General features: G+C 42.3%; 1 long non-coding RNA gene across 2 annotated transcripts; it reads left to right on the top strand.

Moving 5' to 3' along the window:
* Nucleotides 1–6: 6 nt before the first annotated feature.
* On the top strand, nucleotides 7–2,606 carry LOC306927927. Of its 2 annotated transcripts, none has more exons than XR_013790612.1 (2): nucleotides 7–142; nucleotides 1,942–2,606. It is a non-coding gene; the product is annotated as an uncharacterized lncRNA (long non-coding RNA). The 2 variants fall into 2 exon arrangements; XR_013790613.1 differs by having other exon boundaries at nucleotides 7–189.
* The last annotated feature ends 15,891 nt before the right edge of the window (nucleotides 2,607–18,497 follow it).

Raw genomic sequence — 18,497 nt, 5'->3', positions numbered from 1 at the left:
CCACGCCCCTTCCCCCAACAGACGAAACCGGTGTTCAGGAAGAGCCAGAGCATCATGTCCAAATACCGCAACATACAGCAGGCGCGACAACGCGGGCCGTACAGCCGAGGACCCAGCCAGCGCTGGTGAAGGCTCCGCTAAGGTACTACAACCGAGGACCCAGCCAGCGCTGGTGAAGGCTCCGCTAAGGTAGCCTCATGGATTCAAGTTCTCGGTCTCCACTCTATAGAGCGTCGCAGTCACGCCCCCTTTCATGACGACGCCAGGCCCAGGAAATTGGTTCCCAATGCATTTTTCCCCATAGACATTTCGAAACGTATTTATTTAACCCATTCAGGCCTGACGTCGAAATAAACAAAAAATCTTCTAAATCCTCCAGTTTTCTGAAATAAATATTTTCACGATTTTTCAATAGCAGACCTACAAGCTCGTAGCGCGCCACTTGTTGGCACGCTATGAGCTTGTAGATCTGCTATTTTTCAATAGCTAAATTATGACATAATGTTTAAAACACCAAAAGGGGTTCCCGCCCAAAATGGGTTAAAGACCTTATAAGCCTCGTACGAAGCCAACTCTTGTCGTGACAATCATGACAACAAGCACAATATTTTGGACCAAACAAATAATTACAAAGAAGGAAAAGAAAGTGTTGTAACCTGCCGTTGTTTTCTACTTTCTAATTCTTTGTTTGGCCCAAAATATTGTGTTTATATATACCCCTTTTGGTGTTTTAACTTAAGCATTATGTTTTACTTTAGCTATTGAAAAATAGCAATAGCCACCGAGTGGCGCGCTACGAGCTTGTAGGTCTGCTATTTTTGAAAAATCGTAAAAAATGCGGCACAACATTTTGAATATATATTCTTTCAGAGCGAACGGTTTTTTTTATTTTGACGTCCGGTCTAAATGGGTGAAGATGAAAGAGTAGTAAAGTGATCAAACTAGAAAACATGTTCAGAAGTGTCTTCCATAAAACCGTAAATGCTCTCGGATAGATCGTAAAATTACAGCCGCAATCTAGAAAAATAGAATGATGGCATCTAAACATCACAGTCCTACATAATATTAGTTCATTGTTTAGGAGTCTTTCACGCTGTTTCACAAATCACAGCTTCAGACTGACATAAATCCTAACCTGATTTCAGTCGGTTTTATTTTAGCTTTATTCCACGTGTTTACATGTTGGACCAATCCAACTTGCGACAAACCTAGACATACTTAAAAACCCTACGTGAAGTTCCTTCGTCGGACGTAATGGCACCCGTCTTGAATGTGATTTGGAACAGGTGTGTGAAATATGAAATATCTCCGATTTTAAAAATTATCTTACTTGTTTATAAAGCTCTCAATGGTCTTGCACCTTCCTACCCACATGACTGCCTGCCTAGATATGTCCCAAACCGCCCCCCCCCCCCCCCCCCCCCCCCCCCTCAGGTCCTCCACTGCTGGCCTCCTCGATGTGCCTAAAAAGAAACACGATGAGGCAGCTTTCTGCTTCTACGGGCCCGACGGCGTGGAACAAACTCCCACTATACCTCCGACAGGCAGCCTCTGTAGACATTTTTAAAGCACAGCTCAAGACCCACTTCTATACACTTTTGCTTTTAGTTGAGCTTTTAAAATCCTTGTTAGTCATTGTCCTCGCTGTATTGCATTACTGCTATTATTGTAATGTTGTATGCCTCTGCTTCTCTATGCTCTGTAAAGCACATTGAGCTGCATTCCATGTAGGTGCTATACAAATAAAGTTTTATTATTAAAGGGAACCCCTTTTGGTGTTTTAAACATGTTATAATTTAGCTATTGAAAAATAGCAGATCTACAAGCTCATAGCGCGCCACCGAGTGGCGCGCTACGAGCTTGTAGGTCTGCTATTTTTGAAAAATCGTGAAAATATTTATTTCAGTCCTAAATGGGTTTGTTTCCATTTTCCTCGTGCAGGTACCTGGGTCTGGACGAGAGGAGATCGCTCCAAGGCCTTCACCGCCCATATATGGACTGCACAAAACCTCTCCATTGGCTCTTTCAACCTGTACCTGCACTCCGGTGGGGGGCGCGCTGTAGCTGTCACTGCTCTCCTTTTGATTTAGACAGGCGTTTTTAATAACTGGAAGTACTTGAGTACTCGGATTTAGAATGTTTGTTACGCAGACAGTAAGCCCTCTGTATTTCCCTTGTGCTTTCCTATACCCAGAGGTAGCTTTGGAGATCCCAATGCTTGGCTTCGGGGGAATAATTGCTTATGGGAATGTTTGGCGAGGATTTTTGTTTTACTGCTTTTTTTTTTACATGTTCAAATTTTGTTTTGTTCACGAGCAGAGAGCGTAACCATAAGGAAGTGGGTGTGTTTTTGCTGCACGTTGTTGTTGTTGTTGTTTTTTTTACATATGTTTAGGGGTTGAGTTAAAAGTTTACTCTATAAAAATGTAAATGTGTTTTTTTTTCCACGAGGGTATAGATGACTTAACGTGCTTTTTGAATCCCAAGGCTGTTAAAACGTTTTTCACATTCTCTGCTGCTGCAAATAACAACGTTGCGTTATGTATATTACATGTATTAATCACATGTTCATTGTAAATGGGTTTGAAATAAATGTCCGAACTTTAGGCTGTCGTACCGTCTTCTTTACCCTGCACAACCGGATGCTGGCCAGTGTTTTAAGGGCAGTGGGGGGGGGGGGGGGAGTTCCAGGCCCACAGTAACACACCCAGGGTGCCGGCCCGATTCCGGCGAGCCGCCCCGTGTCCGAAACGGTTGAGAAATGACAGTTACCGTGTGGGGGTCCCTCTACTGTACTGGTACTGTACTGTACTGACCCACAGGAACGCACCGAGGGTGCCGGCCCGATTCCGGCGAGCCGCCCCGTGTCCGAAACGGTTGAGAAATGACAGTTACCGTGTGGGGGTCCCTCTACTGTACCCTCTACTGTACTGTACTGGTACACCCTAAATCACCATAGTTAATATGTGCGTGTGTGTGTGTGTGTGTGTTAGGTTGCGCCACTCAAAAATATAGTTTTCAAAAAGCTAACAAACAATGGTGCATGATTGCGAATGCACTGAGCCATTACTATGTAACCCAGGCAGAACATGTCTGTGTGTCACGCTGTGATTTTTTTTATTTTATATAATTTATTCTAATTGTTGTTATTGCAATTTACGAGCTTCCTGCGTTCACGCGTCTTACTTGTAGAGTTATAGTGAGCAGTGTGAATGGCCCTTTGCCGTCTGCAGCCTGCTATGACTAAATAAGTGCAGTCACACCTGAAGCATTTAATGCAGTATCCCACACGGTGGGTCAGGACTCGGGACACGTTTGGCTCATAAATACATGTACAATACATGAATCGTAAAAGAATAAAAATTAGTAATGGTACAAGCTCACAACACTGGTGTTGTGAGCTTAACTGAACTACCATTTTCACAATAGTTTGAGTCCCGGGAAAACTTCTTGTCTTTGGGTCCTGAGCTACACTGGTCATCATTAGCCTGGCTAATAAGCCAGACTTAAATCACACGTCATCATGGCATTACACTTACGACCGGTGTTTCACTTTCCATTATGACCACACAGGTTTCTCTATAGGCACCTGAAGCTCCTCCAATGAAGTGGAATTAACACGTCCTGCTCAAAAGTGAGTCGGCATATATTTCCGTTCACTCTGGTCTGGACCGGAGAGATGTCTCATGGCCCTGCTGCCAGACTGGCACTGGCAGTCTGCATATTTATAAAGACATTTTGGTAAACATTAGACCTACATTATATTGTGTGCCTAAGACGTCCACAGACGTCCTGGCAATTACCCCGTAGGCTATGTTTTTTTTTGTGTTTTATTAAAAAAAATGAATGTAAAAAGTGGGCACCCTGGGGGTTTTTTTTTAAGTGTTGTGTGGGCACACAATGTGTGGTCAACATTGAGAAGAGGTCTTCGGTTAGTTTGTATGTAGGCCTACCCCCCCATAATTAAACAGGGAATATTTTATTTCCTTGTATTAAATTGAAAGCAGCCATTTGTGGCAGCGGTGGCCGAACGGATAGCGGAGCGGTCTTGATACCGGAAGGTCGCCAGTTCGAATCAGCGGTCCGACACGTTAAAATTACCACCGCTGAAGTGCCCTTGAACAAGGCATTGAACCACTACGATGAAATGTGTTCTATGAGCAGGGCCTGGCTGGAAACAAGTTCTTGAGCTTAGCCCAGATACCCTGGGTAAATATAGTAATCATTTCATTTCATTTCATGTGTTCTTCATGCCATCAATCAGTTTATATTTCTTCAGCCTCGGCCCTCCGCCCGTCTTGTTGTGAAATGTGAATATCGATGTCCTACAGTCGGGTGACACATCATGCAGGCCGGGGACAGTCCCCTCCTCCTCCAGGGGCATATTTGTGAGGGTCGTTGAGTGATCCGCTGTCCCCCTGCGCTAAACTTAGCCTTGACAATACCTCACCACGGCCACAATGGCATTTTGGGTGAACGGTGTCGGGTTACCGCGCAGCATGTGGTCTGCGTCTGCTGCTGTGTTTCGTTTCTGCGAGTAACGTCGCTGCTGGCAATATACAAGGTGAGTGTGTGTGTGTGTATATTGTGTTTGTGTACAGTAGCAAATCATTAACCATTGTGCATGAGAAAGGCGCTGCCCTTGAGCCCGTCTGTGTGTGTATTCACTAATTTACTAATGCCTGTATAGTTGTCACAGTTGTCACTCGCTGCTGTTCTATTGCATAGCCCTCGTGCACGCAGTTGTCCACTGACCAAGACTTGTGCGTCATAGATGTATGTTATAGTCTGACTTATCTGCACGAAAGCAAAAGTCAAGACTCGATAAAATGCATACCGGTATAATAATGATACTATGATAGACATGTCTTGATCCAAAGCTATATGGCTATGCGCACGCACCCATTGAGTTCCCAGTTTTTACGCGCGTTCTGTGCGTAAATCTTCGTGCGTTTTCTTTGTTTTTTTAATGCTAGACAAGAGTAATATGCCGTGTTAATGCTTGATTATGTAGTCAAACACCAAAGAAACGTCCGCACACTTCAATCAATGTCTCCGAAACTCCACAAGATCGACTTAATACTTTATTGAATGAATTGGCAAAAAAAATCTGCAACGTTACTTTCGACCCTTTTATAGGTCTTCATCGGGCCAACGTTGGTTGTGTAGTGGTTTGTGAAACCTGATTGGGAATGACCTTTAATTGTGTGACTATAAATCCGTTGGTGACACGCACATTCCCTGTCCATTTTATACTGTAAAAATATGTTCATTTAACTCATAGCATGAGCATACAAATTTGGCTCCATTTGTATTATTGTATATTACTTTCAGAGTTACAAATGGATTTAAAATGAACACTGCAGAATGCAGATGTATTTGACTATGTATATTATATCCCAGTAGACTACTTGTAACTTGCCTTCACTCCTTGTAAGCCTAATATCCTATAGCAACATACCAGCATGCCTTGAATAGCCCACTGCTGTCCTAGAACAAAGTTCACCTCAGATGTGATGAGCCCTTGTGCTGTGGTGGTGTGTAGCCTATAGCCTACTCTGTGGTTATAAATCACCATGGAACCTGGTTCCTCATAAGCCATTTAGACCTGACGTCGGAGAAAGAAAAAAGTATTCTGAAAGAATATATTATATTCAAAGATTTGTGCCGCATTTTCACGATTTTTTTGAGTGGTGCAACCACTCCCTTACGGAGCTATGTGTGTGGGTGGGTGGCTGGGTGGGTGGCTGCGTCTGAGCACGAAAACCACATGGTTGTTTTTCACCACCTGTGCGCAACCTAATACACACACAAACACACACGCACATATTAACTGTATATATGGTGTGACAGTTCAGTTCAGTACAGTACAGTACAGTAGAGAGTACATTAAAGGGACCCCCACCCGGTAACTGTCATTTCTCAACCGTTTCGGACGCGGGGCGGCTCGCCGGAATCGGGCCGGCAACCCTGGGTGCGTTCCTGTGGGTCTGGAACTCCCCCCCCCCCCCCCCCCCCCCCCCGAGAGGGACCCCCACACGAAGTTGCATCACTCACTTCACACGGGTGTGATTTTCAAAAATAGCAGACCTACAAGCTCGTAGCGCACCACCGATCTGCTATTTTTCAATAGCTAAAGTATAACAATAGTTAAAAGACCAAAAGGGGTTCCCGCCCAGAATGGGTTAACTCTATATCATTGCAGACAGTATATGAGTAATCCCTGTGTAATGCTTTAACGGGAGGTAGTGAGTTTATAAAGTTGTAATAATTTCATTGGACATTATTTATTTATCACTGCGTATTGTATACTACTGTCCTCGGGCTGAGATCAGTGGGAGGACACATTCAAACTATTAACACTAAGTACATTGCAAGACACATTTCTATAATGGAGAGGATATCGTTTGTTTGGGGGGGGGATGTGTAATGTGTAACAGTGGCGTGCACAGACATTTAGAGGGGCAGGTGCTCAAGTTATGTTATGTTATGCTTTAGCTATTGAAAAATAGCAGATCTACAAGCTCATAGCGCGCCACCGAGTGGCGCGCTACGAGCTTGTAGGTCTGCTATTTTGGAAAAACCAAAAAAAAAAAAGTTTATTTTTATTTTTTTCCAAAAGGGCACATTGCCAAAAGGGCAGGGGGTGCTCTAGCACCCCCTAGTGTCTATCTGTGCACGCCACTGATGTGTAACCATGCATGACTCACTGACAATGTCAAAGGAGTGGCTATATAGAAGTGTCTATTTGTACGTCTCTAAATGTTTTGATGATTTGAACAAGGTGGACCCTCTTGTAAACAAGTGTAATGCTTTATTGGGTCGTCCACTCACAGTTAACAGTCTTTGTATTGAGTTGCGCTTGAAATGTACTGTAATTCTGCAAACTGTTCATAAATATTTCAATCAATCAATCAATCAATCAATCAATCAATCAATGTGAATGATATGCACTTTAATACAGTGCCACCAATTTGATGTGATTTAAAAGTTACTTTCATGAATATACTAGTCTGAACTTCCTCATTTCCTATAATTATCGGAACATGTTATTGCGTGTACAAATGTCTTCTGAAAGCGCCTCACAGATCTTATTTAGTAAATACTGCAGTGTTTTTGACGTTTATTCTCTGTTACGGTATATAATATTTAGGTCATGCTTGCATAACAAACAAGCTGGTATAGGCCTACCCTAATTAAGAGATTCAGATCATTTAGTTCTGTGGGGGGGCAAAAAAAAACATGTATGTAGGGAAGTCTGGGTTGTTTCTTGTCCTTGTGACAAACGTGACTATTTCGACATGGCAATTTGAGATGGCACATGCAAGCAATGTGAGATGACTTGGTTGCCATCCACATACCAGCACAGGACGACACACCAGACCCTGACATTTTACTGAAAACCTGACTAAAGGTCACCCAACGATACCATTCCCTGTATTCCAGCTGCCACTTCAGATTAATTCATTCTGGACGGGAACCCCTTTTGGTGTTTTACTTCAGCTATTGAAAAATAGCAGATCTACAAGCTCGTAGCGCGGCACTCGTCTGCTATGTTTTTTTTAAATGGTGAATGTGGCGCAAATCTTTGAATATATATTATTTCAGAGCGAACGCTTTTAACTCAAATCTTTGCTTCTTATAGGGGTCCCTGGAACAACATATTTCCAGATGGGGGGTCGGCGGCCAATTACATATATTTTTGGGCGTCCTTGACATGAAAATGTATGAGAACGACCGACACAGAAACATGAGGTTTTTCAGAAAACCTGTCACGATTTCGAAGACATTTGTAGAATCGTCCTCAGGTCTAAATGGGTTAAATCTACCACATGTCTTCTTCTCTCTAGCAGACTTGTCTCTCACAGACCAGCTCCGGACTTCCAGGTAACACGCGTGAATGATGGAGGTGGACAGACAGCAGACCAATGGAAAGCATGATGAGGAGGACAGCCTGGATTCCCTGTCGTCGGAACTCCAAGAAACCGTCCGATCCAACCACGTTTCAGTCGTAAGTTCTTAAAGGACCACTTCACCACTTTTCAACCTATCTTCATATAATAGGTCCTCACTAATAATCATGATAAAATGGCACGATTTCTTTCTACTCAGTCTGTGTCTCATAGGAGGGCTGTGGGCAGTTCAGAAACCGTCTTCCAGTGACATCATCATTAGGCAGATTTTTTTTTAAACAAGATTTCTTTTACAAAAATGTTTAGACTTTCATTATCGTGAGAACGATGGCTTCCATTTTCGCATTGCAACTTTTCAGGGCTAGAAAGACTGCAGTTTCTATTAGCTTGTATTCCCCATCGATGATGTCACTGGAAGACGGTTTCTGAACTGCCCACAGCCCTCCTATGAGACACAGACCGAGTAGAAAGAAATTGCGCCATTTTTTCATGATTATTAGTGAGGACCTATTATATGAAGATAGGTTGAAAAGTGGTGAAGTGGTCCTTTAACGGTATAGTAATAGCTCACACCCGTGGTTATTTATGTCTGTGCATTTCGGCTCACGACCACCACCCGTCTTTAGTTTTAGCATGGAGATGATATAATCTGCTTTAGAACATACATTTTGCAGCTTGTAAATGTCAGTTGTCATAATATAAATGGTATGGCATTTATAAAAGCGCTTTTATCCAAGGCGCTTTACATATATTGTGCATTATACACATTCACACATTCATATAACCGATGGTGGAGGAAACCATGCAAGGCACCGAACCTGCACATCGGGAGCATTTAGGGGTTCAGCGTCTTGCTCAAGGACACTTTCGACACTTAACTCTCTGGGGTGAACCCGCGGGGATCGAACTGGGAACCTCGCGGTTGCCGTTCCGGCCGCTCTACCGGCCACTCTACCCCTGAGCCACTGCCGCGCCATGTATACATATATAAACCCAGGTTTAAAACCCATTTTGGGCGGGAACCCCTTTTGGTGTTAGCATTATGTTATGCTTTAGCTATTGAAAATTAGCAGATCTACAAGCTTGTAGGTCTGCTATTTTTGAAAAATCGAAGAACGACTGACATAGAAACATAGCTTTTTCAGAAAACTGTCAGGATGTAGAAGACATTTTTAGAATCTGATCTCAGTCCAAAATGGGTTAAAGTTACCCCGCGCGTCCCCTCTAACCTACAGGGCAGCCATATAGCTTTAGACTCGGATAGAGTCTGAGAGGCAGTCTGCTAATCAGAAGGTCACAGGGTTTGTCTCCCAGCCCTGATCTATGTGCCGAAGCTTCCCTGAGCTGGACATTTAACCCCTATAAGTTAGCTGCTGCCCCCCCGATTGCTCATAATAACCATCGGGGAGAAGCCATCAGCTTTGTGAAGCTGAAACTGAATTTCCCCTGCGTTTCTGACCGAGGCCAAGTCATTGAAATTGTTTTCATGAAAGCAGGGAATCGTAGCTTCAAATGGACTATATTGGTTGTTCAGTTTGAACCCACCAATTCTGGAGATACGGCTTATAGAGTAATGTCTTGCAGAGAAACAGAGAGTTGAGAAAACAGGCTTGAAAGGTTCACTTCTGTGGACTCTAAACATTACACCTAGCTACATGTTTAAGCATTTCTTTCATATTTACATGTCGATTTCAGCTCTGACATTTATTTCAGACATGCTCTAGTATGTGAACAGTCTGCCTGTGCTATTAACTCATTTTGGATCAAAAATAAAGACATCTGTTTTTCTCCTGAACAGTTAGTCTTGCCGCCATGACTGTCTCTCTGTATAAAAAAGAGTCACATTTTGTTCATACTTTTTTTTTGTTGAGGTAAAATAAGACTTCCGTTTCTGTTATGGGCCGGCTTTATGCTTCATCTGCTATAAGTAACTAAAGCATATGTTGTTCACACAGGTGGTCGAAATCAAAACCAACGGGTGTTTGAACGCCCCCTCTGTCATCGCCGACTGCTCCGGTGCCAGCCCCCTCCCTCCCCGCCTTGGCAGCAGCCCCCTCCCTCCCCGCCTTGGCAGCAGCCCCCTCCCTCCCCGCCTTGGCAGCAGCCCCCTCCCTCCCCGTCTTAGCCCTCTGTCGGCAGAGCAGCTCTCTGCCCTCCTGCACGCCACGACGCCAGCCTCCATCATCACCAGCAGCAGCAGCAGCAGGAGTCCAGCAGCTACGCCCAGCGGCCCGGCCACACTGGAACGGCTGCAGGTGGAGCTCAGAGGGCTGCGGGACGAGATGGACACGATGAAGAGCCAACACAAGTAATTAAGCCATTTGATTACAGTGTGGTTTTTATGCAGCAAGTTTTGGTTTTAGTCATAGTCTCTTGAATAGTTTTCATTTAGTTTTAGTCACCTGCAATGTCTAACTGTTATGTCTAGTTTTAGTGGACTAAATATCATACGTTTTTAGTCGACTAAATCTACAGTTGATTTAGTCGAACAAAATGTATTTTGGCGGGCCTTGATGCCGTCGTAATGACTGTTTTTTTTCTTCTTCACTCGCTGAAAATAGGCGATCTACAAGCTCCCGACGCGTCACGCTTGTAGATCGGCTATTTTCAGCATGCAGCTAATTGTAAAATGACTCATACTGGATCTCTTGTCCACTAGTCCCTTCCTAACATTTTAGTCTAGTTTGTATATGTTGACGAAATTGTCACTTATATTTAGTCTTAGTTTTAGTCATCATAGCTTAGTTTTCATTTAGTTTCCATTTAGTTTTCGTCAGTGGAAAGAGGTAGTCGACGAACATTTTTCGTCTTAGTTTTAGTCGACGAAATCAACACTGTTTGATTAGTCTCTCATCAGCTGCTGTTTCCTTTAGCGTGAGGCAGACAAACCCCTTTTGGTGTTTGTAGCATTATGTTGTACTTTAACCCAGGGGTTCTCAACCCGTGGGTCGCGACCCCTCAGGGGGTCGCCAAATTATTTTAGGGGGTCCCCAAATTATTTTCAAAAAAAAAAAAAAAAAAAAAGATTTATTTTTAATTTTATTTTCACGATTTTTCAAAAATAGCAGACCTACAAGCTCGTAGCGCGCCACTCGGTGGCGCGCTATGAGCTTGTAGATCTGCTATTTTTCAATAGCTAAATTATAACAATGCTTAAAACACCAAAAGGGGTTCCCGCCCAAAATGGTTTAAGGTTATTGTAGCAGTCAATTTATATTGGGGGTCGGGAGGGGGCGGGGCGGGGGTCCCGAGACATTGCCAAAGCATTTCCGGGGGTCCCCGGCCAAAAACGTTGAGAACCCCTGCTTTAACCGACCCCCATTTTCAGATGGGGGTCGGCAGCCAATTACATATAATTCTGTGGGTCCTTGACATGAAATATTGAGCACCACTGATATAGAAACATAGGTATTTCAGAAAACTGTCAGGATTTAGAAGACCGACCTCCATCTGAAAATATGTTGTTCCAGGGACCCCCATAGAAGCAAAGATTTGAGTTAAAAACGTTTGCTCTGAAAGAATATATATTCAAAGATTTGTGCCATTTTCACGATTTTTCAAAAATAGCAGATCTACAAGCTCGTAGCACAGCACTCGGTGCTGCGCTACGAGCTTGTAGATCTGCTATTTTTCTAAATGTTTTTTTTGTGGCTTTCACCTTTTATTTTATATTTTTTATGGAGGGACAGACAGTAGGCTGACAGGAAATGGGGAGAGAGATGGGGGGGAAGACATGCAGTAAAGGCTGTCGGGATCGGGAGTCGAACCCGCGGCACACTGCCAGACTGGATTGCCAGCCAAGGTGCCTGGACCACTGAGCCATGGCCCAGGCCATCTGCTATTCTTCAATGCGTATATTTTTTCTACGTCCGAGCATAGACATGGTAACGCCCCGCCTGCCTCTGATTGGCCTACCGACACTGCCGGCCTTACCAGAGTTTCCTCCGAGGTGGAGGATACACGCTGGATAGTCTGCCGCGAGGTTACTCTGTGGTGGGAAATAAATAAATAAAAAGTACCATATAATACAAGAGAATGACAGCTTGGCGACAGTAACTTTTATTTTTGTAGAAGAGGCAAACTAATATTGTTTATTCCGTTGGCCTGTTTATTTGTATACTATATTTGTGTAAACTTGAAACATTATTGTACTGTAAAAAGGTCTCTTTTCCCTTGATCTTTATCTTTTTTAGTATAACAGTATTAGTTTACTATAATTAGATTAATACCTGATCTTTATCTTTTTTAGTATAATTAGTTAAGTTTACTATAATTAGATTAATACACGATAATCAACACTAACACTTTATTCAATCAAAGCAAACGGCACAAACAATATTAGTTTGCCTCTTCTACAAAAATGTAAGTTACAAGTTAATGTCGCGTCTTCCCAAGCTGCCATTCCAGCTCGGAGGACAGGCAAGACGGGCAGTGTCGGTAGGCCAATCAGAGGCAGGCGGGGCGTTACCATGTCTATGCTCAGTGTCGGTAGGCCAATCAGAGGCAGGCGGGGCGTTACCATGTCTATGCTCAGTGTCGGTAGGCCAATCAGAGGCAGGCGGGGCGTTACCATGTCTATGGTAGGCCAATCAGAGGCAGGCGGGGCGTTACCATGTCTATGCTCGGGACGTAGAATAGATATACGCTTTTTCAATAGATAAAGCATATATAGCATAACACCAACAGGGGTTCCCGCCCATAATGGGCCCAATATCACATGGGACCCACCCCCAAGTCAAGTCAACCCTTGACGCTGAGCAGTGTTGTTTTTGGCAGCCAAATTTGATTTTAGTTTTAGTCATAGTCTTTTGAATAGTTTTTCCACTTAGTTTTAGTCACATTTTAGTCGCCTGGAATGTGTTAGTGTTGGTCTAGTTTTTGTCGATGAAATATCATACGATTTTAGTCGACTAAATCTACAGTTGATTTAGTCGAACAAAATGTATTTTGGCGGGCACTGATGCCGTCCGTCGTAATGACTGATTTTACACTTCCTGAAAATAGACGATCTACAAGCCCACAACATCTATACAAGCTTGTGGATCGTCTATTTTCAGCATGCAACTAATTGCAAAATGACTTATACTGGATCTCCACTAGTCCCGTCCTAACATTTTAGTCTAGTTTCTATTTGTTGACAAAATTGTCGGTATATTTAGTCTTACTTTTAGTCATCGTGGCTTAGTTTTTATTTCGTTTCCATTTAGTTTTCGTCAGTGAAAAAAGGTAGTCGACGAACATTTTCTCGTCTTAGTTTAAGTCGACGAAATCAACACTGATGCCGAGTGCCAAGCCGGGAGACATGTAGTACTATTTCGATAGTGTATGTATGCTATGACTCGGCATAGTGTATGTATGCTATGACTCGGCATAGTGTATGTATGCTATGACTCGGCATAGTGTATGTATGCTATGACTCGGCATAGTGTATGTATGCTATGACTCGGCATAGTGTATGTATGCTATGACTCGGCATAGTGTATGTATGCTATGACTCGGCATAGTGTATGTATGCTATGACTCGGCATAGTGTATGTATGCTATGACTCGGCATAGTGTATGTATGCTATGACTCGGCATAGTGTATGTATGCTATGACTCGGCATAGTGTATGTATGCTATGACTCGGCATAGTGTATGTATGCTATGACTCGGCAGGCCATTGAACTCCCAGTCTCAGGGCGGAGACTCCACAAGGGCAAATTCTTAAATAACCGATCTACAACCTCACACAATGAAACACATTATGAGCTTGCAGATCTGCTATAGAAGGTATGCGCTAGGGCATTCACTTCTAGTCATTTTTACTAGTTGACTAGTTGCCTAGTTTACTAGTCGACTGGTTGTTTAAACACCTATTATGTAAAAAAACAAAAAACAAAAAACAATAACGTTGGTTACTATAACTATAATCTACCTGATCTTGAGGCCAACAAAATCGTGAAAAAATAAAAAAAACTGAACTAGTACCAGCAAGGTCGACTAGTGGATTTACTAGTCGACTAATGCCCATATGCGCATGCATAAATCGAGTCAGTGGAAAAGTAGCCTCGGTCCCAGCCTTATATCACTCATGGAAAAGTGAGTTTAAGGTTGTTCAATGCAATCAGATTCTGCAATTCTGTTTGGATGTATGTGGGCTGTCAAGGCCAGAAAGTAGGGTTTTTTTGCCACTCGGTAGGCATTCCCACATAACGTCCGGGTATGATGATGATGTCACATGCTGCCGCGCATACCCTATATTCTTGTCATGTTATGATGATTTAAATTAAAAAAAACGTTCGCTCTGAAAGAATATATATTCAAAGATTTGTGCCGCATTTTCACGATTTTTGCGCGCTATGAACTTGTAGATCTGCTATTTTTCAATAGCTAAAGCATAACATAATGCTTAGTTGAAACACTTAGTTGAAGCACTTGCCCTAGCCTAGCCCCTTAGATAGCACATTATGTAGACTTAGATAGTATTTTAAACAGACTTATAGCTTGTTACGTAGACAGCTCTAGAATTGCATTTTATGTAGTCATAGCACTTTATAGTACACATGTATAATATATTATATAGTATAGTATGTATAGTTTACATAGATACTCCACTGTTACGTTCTTAGTTTACGCATGATTCATGATAACTACTTTTTATATATGTGATGTATGCCATGCTTTTGTTATTGCTTAATGCAAGTCGCTCTGGATTAAGAGCGTCTGCTAAATGCCTAAATTGTAAATTGTAAACACCAAAAGGGGTTCCCGCCCAAAATGGGTTGAATAGTACTGTAGCCATTGCGGGCCAATCCCCTTATTATATCTCTTTTCCTGTCAATGCTTTTGATAAAATGATGATGTCTTAAGTTGTATTATTTGCACTGATTTGAGCTTTTGGGTGTTTTTTAGCAAAGAAATCAAACTGCTGATGAATGAGCTGGACGAGGAGAAGAGGATTCGCTTGACGTTGCAGGTAGACAATACTAGTAAATACTCTTTACCTCTTCCAGCAAACAGGTCCTCATCGACGGGAATGATAATCTGTAATACTTTTAAGTGTGGACCAGAGGTGTGTGAATGAATTGGGTATGTGATGAACAAATGATCACCTGGGCATTCGTTACCCTTCTCATATAGTCTCTCTGAATTGAATATGCCGTCAGTCAGGACAACTCAAGAATGCATGGAATATATATTTATTGAATATAAAATGAGCAATATATTTATTATGGTTTGGCGATGAATCGGATCTGCTCAGATCAGGTACTCAGATCAAGCGCATCAGTCCCAACCATATAGAGCGTCGCAGTTCCGCCCCCTACCCTGGACCAGGAAATGATTCTCCGTTCATTTTCCTCATAGACATTTCAGAAAGTATTTATTTAAAGACGTTTACGCCGCGGACAAAGCCAACTCGAGTCGTGACAAATCATGACAACAAACACAATTTTTGGGGCCGAACAAATAATTAGAAAGAAGAAAAAAAACGGCAGGTTACAACACTTTTTTTGTTGTTTTTCTTCTTTGTAATTATTTGTTTGGTCCAAAATATTGTTTGTGTTGTCATGAGTTGTCACGACTCGAGTTGGCTTTGTCCGCGGCGTAACCGTCTTTAAATAAATACTTTTTGACATGGGAAAAATGCATTGGGATTCATTTTCTGGTCCATGGTAGGGGGCGGGACTGCGACGCTCTATAGGGACTCCGAATCCCCTCGTACCTAAAACAGCAGATCCAAAACGACAGGCGGTAGCTGGGGTGGAGGACGGTGAGCTTCAAACGTTTAAGCAGTGCAGCAGCGCAGCAGTATCGGTGTGCAGCAGCAAGCAAGCAAGCAGATTGAGCAGTGCAAACTCCCAGTTTCACCCGTCTAAATCCTGACAGTTTTTTTGTAGGACCCCCACAATTATATGTACTTGGCTGCCGACCCCCATCTGAAAATATGTAGTTCCAGACACAGAAAAGGGGTATTTGTTTTTTAAAACAAAGCAATACTGCCTCATGGAAGTTGTTGTTGTTTTCCGATCAATCACAGTTGGCGTCCTCACTTATTCTGTCCTCACAGAACATTTTCCCCGGAAGTGCATTTAATATGTTTCTGTGGGACCCGGCGACTACTGGCGATAGCAGGCGAACAGGCTATAGGCGGAGGAACGTCGCCCCGAAAAGATACAAATAATGTATCTTTTGGGGCGATTATAGGCGATAGCCAATGAAATTCGCGTGCGTGCGTGCGTGCGTGCGTGCGTGCGTGCGTGCGTGCGTGCGTGCGTGCGTGCGGTGTACTACAGAGAGACAGACCGACAGAGAGAGATTTTGTACGCATATATGTGATGCATACTATTGAAATGGCATCAGCTCAATCTAGTAGTGGATTCAATGCCATTCAGCCTAACCATGTCGTTTCAATGTCTTTCTGTCTCAGATGGAGATGCAGCGTATGAACAAGCGCATGTCGAAAATGAGCTGACCACAGAGGACACCAACAACAATACACTTTCTTTTTGAGCCGATCTACAGGCTTGTAGATCGGCTATTTTCTCGGCAAAGGGGTTTGGTGTAGGGTGGAAAAAGAGCAGACCAATTACACGTTTTCAAAGTATTGAAGATTTAACCCATTTTGACCTGAGATCAGATTCTAAAAATGTCTTCTACATCCTGACAGTTTTCTGAAAAAGCTATGTTTCTATGTCAGTCGTTCTTCGATCTTTCAAAAATAGCAGACCTACAAGCTCGTAGCGCGCCACTCGGTGGCGCGCTATGAGCTTGTAGATCTGCTATTTTTCAATAGCTAAAGCGTAACATGATGCTAAGACCGAAAGGGGTTCCCGCCCCAAAATGGGTTTTAAGGGTGGTTAACTGTCTGAGAATAGACATGAACCCATCAAGACCTGAGGCCGATTCCACAAATCTCTTCTAAATCCTGACAGATTTCTGAGAAACGTAATGTTTCTATATGAGCGGTGCTCAAACTCCTCCCTAAACGTATTTGTATTTGGCCACAGACCACCCATCTATCTCAAAATATCTTGTTCCAGGGACCCCTTTGAGTTTTGAGAGATTTGAGTTAAAAAAATGTTCGCTTTAAAATATATTTAAAGTAGCCTATAGCTATCAGGAGGACACCCAAAATCTAAATTTCTTAGATTTTAACAAAATATTTTGTGTCTTTTTTGATTAGGGAGCAACGGTATAGTACAACTCACTTACGTTTTACTGTTATTTTCATGTCTCAATTCTGATCAAATAAATTATGAGGGTCCACTCCTTCCTGAGCCTTTAGAGATTGGCACAGATTTTCATGAGTTTTGAATGGAAGCCAAAGTCTAAATGAAATATGTCTAAAATCTAAAATGACACAGATGCTTTCCCGGTTTGAATGGGTTTAACATGAATCCAACACTGATGGAAGGTGAAGGTGTCATTTAGACCCGAGCTCGATTCTACAAATGTCTTCTGAATCATGACAGTTTTCTGAAAAACCCTATGTTTCTATGTCGGTGGTTCTCAAAGAATTTCATGTCAAGGACCCCTAGAATGATATGTATTTGGCCGCCGACCCCCATCTCACAACATGTTGTCCTAGGGACCTCCCAGAAGCAAGGATTTGAGTTATAAAAACGATTTTCCAAAAATAGCAGACCTACAAGCTCGTAGCGCGGCACTCGGTGCCGCGCTATGAGCTTGTAGATCTGCTATTTTTTCAATAGCTAAAGTATAACATAATGCTTAAAACACCAAAAGGGGTTCCCGTCCTGAATGTGTTGTAAAAGTCCCTGCTTCATCTCTCTCTAAGCTAAAGTGGTTCTTTAGCTAAAAAACGTTGAAGAGCCCTGATTAGGGTTGAGATTGTGTGACATTTCCCATGGTGGAAAGCCTGTTGGATATTGATGTACATTTCCATGTGATTTTTTTTTTATTGCTATTATTATTACAATATTTTTCTGTTTGACAACATTTCAAAATCTTGTGTGAAAATTACTTCAATTCCGCAATTCCGTGTGCGCATTTTAAAAATCACACCCGTGTGAAGTGAGGGGCGCTAATATATTAAAGTCTAACTCCTGTTGATTAGGTGATGTAAAACAAACGGTGCCAACACAAACATTAAACGCCATTAACAATAAAGAGACAATATGACGTAATGAGGGACAATATGACGTACATTTTCCCTTCATTGTCAATGGCGTTTTTTAAAACAAACATTGAACTAAAAACAAACATTAAACCAAAACACAATGACAGGTTCACATTGTTCTGAAAATCATCACAATTTTAATTCTTCGGGCAGTTTTAATAATCATAAGGTAATCACCAAGCTGGCCACAAACAAAAACAAATGAAAGACACTTTAGAAAATATAACAAAATGGCTCATGAAGATTAAAGGGGAAAAACACCCATTTTCAACATTTTACTATGTCATTAATGTACCTTAGAGCTGTTGTGTGGAAATAATAAAAAAGTCCCCCCATTCTGTGTTTCCTAGAACTGTAATTATGAAAAAAATCATTAACATGGTGAAACACATCTTGATGACATCATCAAGATGTGTTTCACCATGTTAATGATGTTTTTCAGACCTCTAGTTCTAGGAAAC

Source organism: Electrona antarctica (genome assembly GCF_951216825.1).
Source record: "Electrona antarctica genome assembly, chromosome: 8".
NCBI lineage: Eukaryota > Metazoa > Chordata > Actinopteri > Myctophiformes > Myctophidae > Electrona > Electrona antarctica.
This window is presented reverse-complemented; position numbering and strand designations above follow the sequence as displayed.